Raw genomic sequence first — 9,197 nt, 5'->3', positions numbered from 1 at the left:
TTAACACAATTTATAAACTATTAATATTATGCTAATTCAACTTTCTTTTTTTCTCTTCTGACTATGCTACACTCTTAAGAGTATAATTTATCTTTGTAGTTGTAAGTCGTTTTCGATAATAAAGCTTTCGAATTAATAATTCATATCGTTAAATATAATTTAAAGTATTTGAAAATTTTAGAAACTAGATTTTATAATTTTTTCATATTATTTATTTTACAATCAAAAGATTTCAAAATTGACAATTTTTAACGGCCCATATAAGATACTTGCTAGTTTAGTAGTGTAAAAGAATAAGATTCAGTTGAATTTTGATAGAAAATTTTTATTCATTATCTAGATGAGGATCAATAAATCCGATCTTAAATTGAAGAATTTGTTTTTTTATTTTTAAGAGGTTGTTTGATTTTGATAGTTTATTTTATGCTTGCTGGTTACTACTAATCCTATTAGGAAAGAAAACAAAAAAAAAAAAAAACAAACAAACGAAAAGTTCAAACTGCATGACTAATAAAGTTGAACCCTGACTTACGAGAAAACCAACGTATATAAGATGACACTTTTTTTTTTTTTTTTTTGGTGTGTGTTCTCCCTTTAGCTTAAATCTAAAAAATGCTATTCCCAGTTAACTATTAAATACAAGTACTAACCCAGAATCATCAACTATATGCACAAAATATAAAAGAAAAAGAGAAAGAAGAAAGTTAGCTAACAACATCAGAGATCAAGATAGAGGAAACATCAGTTATTATAAAGAAAAAAAAAAAACGTGGATTGACACAATAATGAGTAATAATGCATTGATACAAAGTTTTACGACCAAATTAACTAATAGGAGTAATTCTCCCGAGGTATAAGAAAGTAGTATGACACTTCTCTGGAAATAAAGAAACACTAACAATTACTCACTCTGCAAACTCTTTGTCGATTCTAAACCATCAGAGAAAGACTAAACACAAGTCGAAGAAGCAAATAAGGGAAATATATATATATATATATATATATATATATATATACTCTCTATCAAAAGACTAAAAAAAAAAAAAAAAAAATCATGCCCGCAGCTTCTTTGCCTTGGTAGCAGCAGCGGCACCATACTGCAATGAAGGAAACTTGAAACCATCTTTAAGATTCGGCGTAGTATCTCGACGTCCACGGTCTCCAGAATAACTGTTTTCTCCGTATCCGTCGCGCCCGTGCCCACTTCTATGCCTTGGTTTTTTCTGGACCGTTTTCCATTGAGGGTCTGCCGAAGAAACAAAAAAATTTCGAAACTTAGCAGTAAAAACTAAAAATAAAAATTTTAATAAAAATATTTTTTTAAATTTTGCATGTAATTTAAATTTAAACAGACGATGAGAGAGTAAGAGCGGAAGAGGTATTTTTTATTACCGCATTGCGAAGAACGAAGAGGCGGAGGCTGTGACGGGAAATCGTCATCGTGCTGCTGCTGCTGCTGCTGATGCTTCTTGATCTGCTTCTGCTGCTTCCCTTTCTGAGGGACCACAGACTGCTTCCCGTTCTGAGACACCACAGTCTGCTTCGTCGCGGCGTCATTCATCTTGGCGATGATGAAAGACATGCCGTCGCCAGGATCTTTGTCGGGGAGAACAGCGTAGATATTCTCGTGTATCTCCATTAATTAATTAACTAACACCACAAGGATGATCACGGAATCGATCTCTCTTTTCTTTCTCCTTCTCTCTTGAGACTTTTTTGCTTCGTTAATTACCAACTTCTCTTTCTCTTTCTCTTTCTCTCTTGAGACTTTTTTGCTTCGTTAATTACCAATGAGTGCAAGCAATGGTGGCCTGTGTATATATATATATATATATATTTATACGTACGTAGAAAGAGAGCGCGCGCTTCGTTTAGGAACTTATTCAAGTCGAATTCGATGCCGTGTCGTTTTCAAAGGATCACAAGCGCGCATGTCTCCTACAACGGACTCTGGTTACTACCACAAATAGGAAAAATTATTACAATCCGTTAAGCTGATTTTGATTAAAAGTATGAAAAATAATTGGATAGAAGTTAGTTAGTTATAGATAACTTAAATCTTTTGAAAATAAAAGTATCTGTCTTTTTTTTTTAATAATAATATCTATATCCAGTCCAACGTAAAATCAGTCGCCTACATTATATCCAATCATAACGTAATACCTGTTGCATACATAATATTCAATCGTATCTTTTTTTAAAAGATGAATATTTAACAATTATCTTAATTTTATCTACTAATATTTAATTATTATACTAACTTTTTATTATTACAACAAATAATTAAATTTAAATTTAAATATCTATCTAAATTTTAATTTTAATTTTATTTATAATTTTTATTTCATCTGAAATTTAGAGCTGAAACTTAATTATATAATTTAAATTAAATTTATGAATTTTTAAATTAAAATTAAAATTTGAGTTTAAATTGTGAATTAAATATAATTTTGGATTTTAAGATTGAAAAATAGTTAAAAACTTTAATTAAAGTGGATGAGAATTTAATTTTAAATTTTGAAATAAACATAAATTAAAATTTTGATAATTTTAGTTTAAACATATATTTAAATTTTTGGATTTGTGAGAAACTGAAAATTATAGCGGAATATTCAATGTATATAAAAAATAGAACTATAGAATATTTGTCGGCGGCAACTATTTGATTTGTATTATGGATGATAGATATTTTTACATAAAATATAATATATGATTTTTTTTAAATTAAATTTTTATTATAATTTTTTTGGTAAATATAATGCACAAATTTATGGTGATTTGAAATAACTATTAACATAATTATTGACAAATCTATTTTTTAGCTTAAAAGAAAATTTCATTTGTGGAAAGAAAAAAAAAATTCATACTTATCCATTTTTTTCAATCAGAGAATATCTACTGTAAAATATTCTTCACATGCGCAAACATACAAAAAATATTTGCAGTATCAAATATATATCTTTCAATTAAATAACTAAAAATAAATTAGGTTTAAAAAATAGAATGATTTAAATAAAGTATATCAACTCAGCTTTAAATTTTAAGTTTGATTCAAAATTTCAAACGTGAATCTATATTTTAATTCAAAGTTTAAAATTAATTTTAAATTTTAAATTTTGGGCGTACAAACAGATAGTTTCAAATCGAAATAAATTTACTACTTATTTTCAAATTACGCATTCAAAATAATCTTCAAATTTTGAGTTTTGTTTATAAATTTAAATATGAATTTATTAATTTAAAATTTTTAATTAATCCAAATTTTTAATTCGGGTATACATTGAAAGAAAATTTTGTATGTTACGAAACACATGAAAAATATTTATATAGTGTCCTTAATGTTTAGCGGCCTATGTGATTTCAGTATTTGAGGCTTGTCGACACACCTGAAGAGTGTCGGGACAAGTCGAAATCGTTTTGGTGCGAAATGGATACAAGACGGACTCAACACGATGCGAGAGTGGAGTTCTGACACTGAAATCTGCTAAGTGAGGATTTCAGTGTTAAGTACCGATACTTGGGAGGAGTACCGGTACCCCCAGTGAGATTGCAGAACTGGATGCTCTCGGGTTTGAGCAAATCTGATACTGATTATCGGTACTTGTTGTCGAGTACCGGTATCGAGCTCGGGTACCAGTACGGCATTGGGTTGGTACTGGTATCCAGCGTGCGAGACTGCGGTTTGAGGGGCCGAGTACCGGTATTCAAGTTGGGTACCGGTACTCCAGGTGGAAAAGTGAGTTGGTGAGAGGTATTTTGGTCTTTTTGATGGTGGATAGTATCGCTACCTATCCCTTTCATACTTATCTACCTGAGGAGCTTGGAGAAACCGTATGTTTCGCCTCTCCCTCTCTCTCTCTAGCTTGTTGCACCGTTTGCGTAGAAGGTTGAAGATCGAGCTTGTTTGTTTTCTTTGCGTCTTAGGAGGGTTGCGCACACGCTATGGTTGAGCCTTTGGAGGTCGAGCGAGCTCGCGGAGTTCTCCTATCGACTTCTTGCCGACATTGGACGAGCTTTTCGAGGTGGGTTAATATTTACCGGAATTGTCGGATTTCCTTCTAAGTTGTAGAAGTGTCAACATGTGTTTTTGTCTTTGTTCATCAAGTTAGTAGCTCAAATTCAGAAATTACATGTTTTATGAAATCTGAGTTTTGGAGCATGTTCTAGTAATGTAGACTATTTTATATGCTGAACTTGGAATTGACTTAGGAGAAAACTCGATAAATCTACACTGTCATTTTTTTAAAAAGTAACCAAAATAGCTGTAAGAGCTGTTGTTCTTTTATATCACCGCTATTTGTGAGAGGTGGATACCCAGACTAGTGTAGGTTGAGATTACGCTCGTGCTGAGGGGCCGAGCTCGTTTTACAGTTGTGTATAGACTGTTTTGTACTGTCGGGTGCCGTTGTGGTTGACGGTGGACCCAGATTTGCATCAGATTATGCCAAAAGCACGTGAGCTTTGGTTGATAGATCAGTTAGACCTTTTTGCATTGACTACAGCTTGTGAGCGCCTGATTGAGCTCAGCAGAGACACGCTTGCATACTCGGTTGGTTCGCGCCCATGAGTGCCGCTCCGTAGTGAGGCTTTACTTGTGTTGATGTCGCAGCAGTCTTGTTTGGACAGTTTACTTGGACCGGCTACCCCCGTGGGTGCTGTGCGGTGTAGCTTGGATACAGACCGGGTGGGCCCATTTGGGCAGCCCTTGTGAGATTGGGTCAGTGTGATACATGTTTATGTTTACAGATAGCCTGTGTTGGTTAGCGATAGTATAGTGGCATGTAGCTGTAGAGTTCTTTCTAGCTTTCCTTACTATCCTTTGCATACCTTACTGTAGACTTAGTGATTGGGCCGTTGAGGCGGTGCGGTACCCACTGTGGTACTCTGCTGTTGCAGCAGTTCTCACACCCAGTTGTTGACACCTTTTGCAGAGCCTTCTACTTGGCTGTTGCTTTTGCTGATTCTGATCGTGGTAAGGAAGTCGCGCAGCTAGATCCCTACCAGCCCTATCGCCGTGCTAGAGGAACCATCAGAAGTAGTTTTGGGGATTTCTTCTTATATATTTTTATTGTCGTTGTACTCGCTAGAGCGATTGGTTAGTGACTTTTGTATGTATATGGCCCCTTTATGTTATATATATATATATATATATATATATATATATATATATATATATATATATATACATGTTGTAGTTTTTGCAGCTCGATACACATGGTTGTGGCTATGGAATTGTTTATAGCTACAGCTATCGCTTCGTATACACGACAAAAATTTTTATGTATACGGCGCGGTCTATGGCGTGCCCGGGGAAACATAGTAATCCGGGGCGTGACAATTTATTGTATAACTAAATTTAAAATATGTAAAATTTATTTGGAGATAAATTAAAGTTTGAAAAAGAAATCAAATAATAAATAGACACATACTACAAATAACAATTTCAATTTAAAATATTAGTTTAAATTTAATTTAAAATTGAGTGTGACATTTTGAATTAAATATAAATTAAAAAATTTTGGTACTTTTAGTTTAAAATATAAATTTACAATAAAAATATTCTGTGACGCCCCACTTTCCAAGGGGTCACCCATTTTTGGACAATTCTATTCTTAGCACGCTTAATTCTTTTAACCTCTTGAGTCTAACTACCGCCCAAAATATTATAGCCGGGTTTAGAAATTCACAACTATCTGATAATCTGAGACTCATCTAACTAGCCTTAATCGACCCGCCCAACTCCTCAGGGGCTACCCATCTTAAAACTACTCCAGTTGTAACTTGCTTAATCTTATTAACCGTTTAGGCCTAATCACCACTCAACATGTTATAACATGATTTAGAGACTTACAACCATCAGACAATGTGAGACTCGTCTCAGTAGCCTTAGCAACCTTGTGCGAGTCACTCTCCAGCCACAACAATCGTTAGCAGGGGAACCACCCCACTTTCCAAGGAGGTCACCTATCCTAGAACTACAATTCTAGAACGATTAACTTTCTTAATCTCTTAGGGTTATTCACCGCCCAACATGCTATAGCCGGGTTAACAGTTTTTAGCCATATTATATGTTATATATAGGGAGAAATGATTCGGTACTTCATTTTATAAAAAACAAAAAAGATCTTAATCGTTGGTTAATGAAGGTTAAAAATGTTATTTTATTATGTAGTGGATTAAAAGGTTATTTCATGTGAGGATACTTTTGTAATTAAACTAGGCAAAATTTTAAGAAAGTTTTGATTAATATCCCAAATTTAGCATTAATTTAAGCATTAATATAAGGTTTGATTGATATCCCAAATTTAGACATTAATTTTACACTAATTTAGGTATTAATTTTATAAATTTTAAAATTCTTCTTATTTAGGCATTAATTTAAATTTTAGGAATTTTAGAAATAGTAATATTTCTAAATATTTAATATTTAAATATGTTGATTAATTGAATTAACCCTATTTCTAAATATGTTGAATTTAAATATTTAATATTTATATTTAAAAATTTAGATTTAAATAATTATAAGAGGAGTTTTGTATTACTATTTTAACAAATTTAATGATGATAATAAGGAATTCAATATATTTAATTTGTTTACGAAACTTTTAAATTCCTCTAGTTTAGACATTAATTTTGTATCATAAATTTTTTTAAAAATTGAATGTAGGTAAAAAAGAATTTAAATTCAACATATATAATATGTTGTAATATTTTATAGCACTATTTAAATTCAATGTATTTAATATATTATAATTTTAATTTTTTTTCTACTTTAGACATTAATTTTGTATCACTATTTAAAAGAACTTGTAATGTTGGTAAATATTTAAATTCAAGTAGTTTAGACATTAATTTCGTATCATTAATTTAACATATTTGAATATGGGTAAATATTTAAATTCAACATATTTAATACGTTTAAAAAATTTTTAAAAGTTTTCTAACTTTGACATTAATTTTGTATCACTATTTAAAAAAATTTGAATGTGGTAATTGATTAGGAATATTGGGTATAATTCAAATTTATTCTTAAAATAGAATTGTACATGCTAAAAATTTAAATTCAAGGTATTTAATATGTTTTAAAAAAATTTAAAATTTTTCTACTTTAGACATTAATTTTGTATCATTATTTTAAAAAAATTATAATATTGGTAATATTTAAATTCAACATATTTAATATGTTTAAGAAAATTTTGAATTCCTCATCACTAATTTAAAAAAAAATTGAGTGTGAGTAAATATTTAAATTCAACATATTTAATATGTTTAAAAAATTTTTAGAACTTTTCTAGTTTAGACATTAATTTTGTATCACTATTTAAAAAAATTTGAATGTGTGTAGTTGATTAGGAATATATTTTGAAAATATTGTAAAGAGGAATAATGTTTCGGATTCGGATTTTGGGGTTCGGGCTAAGATTTGGTAGACTAAATATAGTCATGTTCATTGGCTGTTGCTAAGTTTGCAATTCGAATTTTATCCACTTTGGAGTGGTTTTTTTTTTGGGGCAGAGGGGAGATTAGAGAGGTAAAGAAGACGAAGAACGTGGCTAAACATACGACATGGGTAGATGAAGTAGGCAAGAATTAATTGTATGCTGCATTCTCCCAAATGTTGAGAATTATACGACAGTTGAAATTAGGAAAAAAAAAAGGCTTAAATTACAGAAAACTCCCCTGTAATAACCCGCTTTTTTACTTTCCCCTCCTGACATTTAAAAATCTACACTTTGCCTCCCTGTAAAATGAAAAATGTTCACAGGGGGATTACGGTGTGTAAAATGACCATTTTGCCCCTCGCCATTGTCGTCTTCTTCCCCATCTTCCTCAGCCGCCCCTTCGTTCGGCCGCGATTCCCACCTCAATCGGCCGCTATTTCTCTCCATTTCCTTCTGCACCTGCTCCCTTTCTCCTCCTGCACCCTCGTCGCTCTCGATTTCGACGACAGTAGGAGAAAACCGAGGTGGACGACAGTAGGAGAAAACCGAGGTGGGCGACAGTAGGAGAAGGGCAAAGAAGGTGAAGGCGAGGCGGCGGAGGACGGCGAAGGGGATGTGGGTGAGGGCGAGGCAGTGGAGGACGACGAGGCGGCTAGGCGGCGAGGCGGCGGCGAGGTGGCGAGCCGGAGGGAATCGAAGCAACAGGGAGATGGCGGAGGGGTATTTTCGGCAGAAAAATATATTTTTTAATGGAACCCTAACGGTAGGGGGTGAAGTGTACATTTTTTATTTTACTGGGGGGCAAAGTGTAGGTTTTTAAATGTCAGGAAGGGAAAGTGAAAAAGCGGATTATTACAAGGGGATTTTCTGTAATTTAGCCAAAAAAATTAAAGAAAAAAATGGAAGTTTTGATGTATTACGGTGAGGGGCTTTTGCTTATTTATGTTACGACAAACACACAAACGGAAATTAAAATGACGAACACGAAATAATCAAACCACAAGCAGAAATAAAAGAGAATATACAGATTTACGTGAAAAATCTTTTGCAGGAAAAAAAATCATGGGCGAGGGAGGAGAGAACTTCACTATCGAAAAAGAAAAAATACAATGTTCGAGTATAACCAATCACGATCTGTCACCTCTAGGGCAAAAAACGAGAAAGGAAACTCGTAACAGGCTCGGGCCTATCGGTCCGAGCCCTCCGCTACCCGCCACAGACATTCATTTTTTCTTCACAATTTTATTTTCAAATTTGGTCGCACCGCGAAACTGTCGGCAAGTCGAAATTCCAAGTTGAAGTCGAATATCAATTTCAAGTCACATCTAACAATTTACATCTGACTACTATTTAATATTTTCAAATTTATTATGAAATTATCAAAATATCCTTCTAAAATCCAATCCTATTAGTAAACTCTAGGAAAAATGGGATATTTTAAATTTTTTTTTTTAATCAATAAGGATATTTTTGTCCTCCAAAGATAAACAAGGTATTTTGAAATTTTAAAGGGCATATTAGATATTATCCCTAACAGAAAAGGATAAAAAAGACAAACATATTTGATGGTGTAGGTTTGGTCAGGATACAATGTACGAACCTCTCTTGCCATTACTTCAAACTTCAAGCCCAGCTAGGGCCAACATAAAGAGGCTTTCATGAAGCAGTCAATAGTGTCAATGAAGCATCCGACTCAGTCCTCTAGTCAATGAAGCACTCACCAGCGCACCTAGAGTAGGGTACAGGGTACGGTTG

This window comes from Ananas comosus, linkage group 8 (genome assembly GCF_001540865.1).
Source record: "Ananas comosus cultivar F153 linkage group 8, ASM154086v1, whole genome shotgun sequence".
NCBI classification, from domain to species: Eukaryota; Viridiplantae; Streptophyta; class Magnoliopsida; order Poales; family Bromeliaceae; genus Ananas; species Ananas comosus.
The sequence above is the reverse complement of the archived record's forward strand: the minus strand, read 5'-3'. Positions refer to the sequence as shown.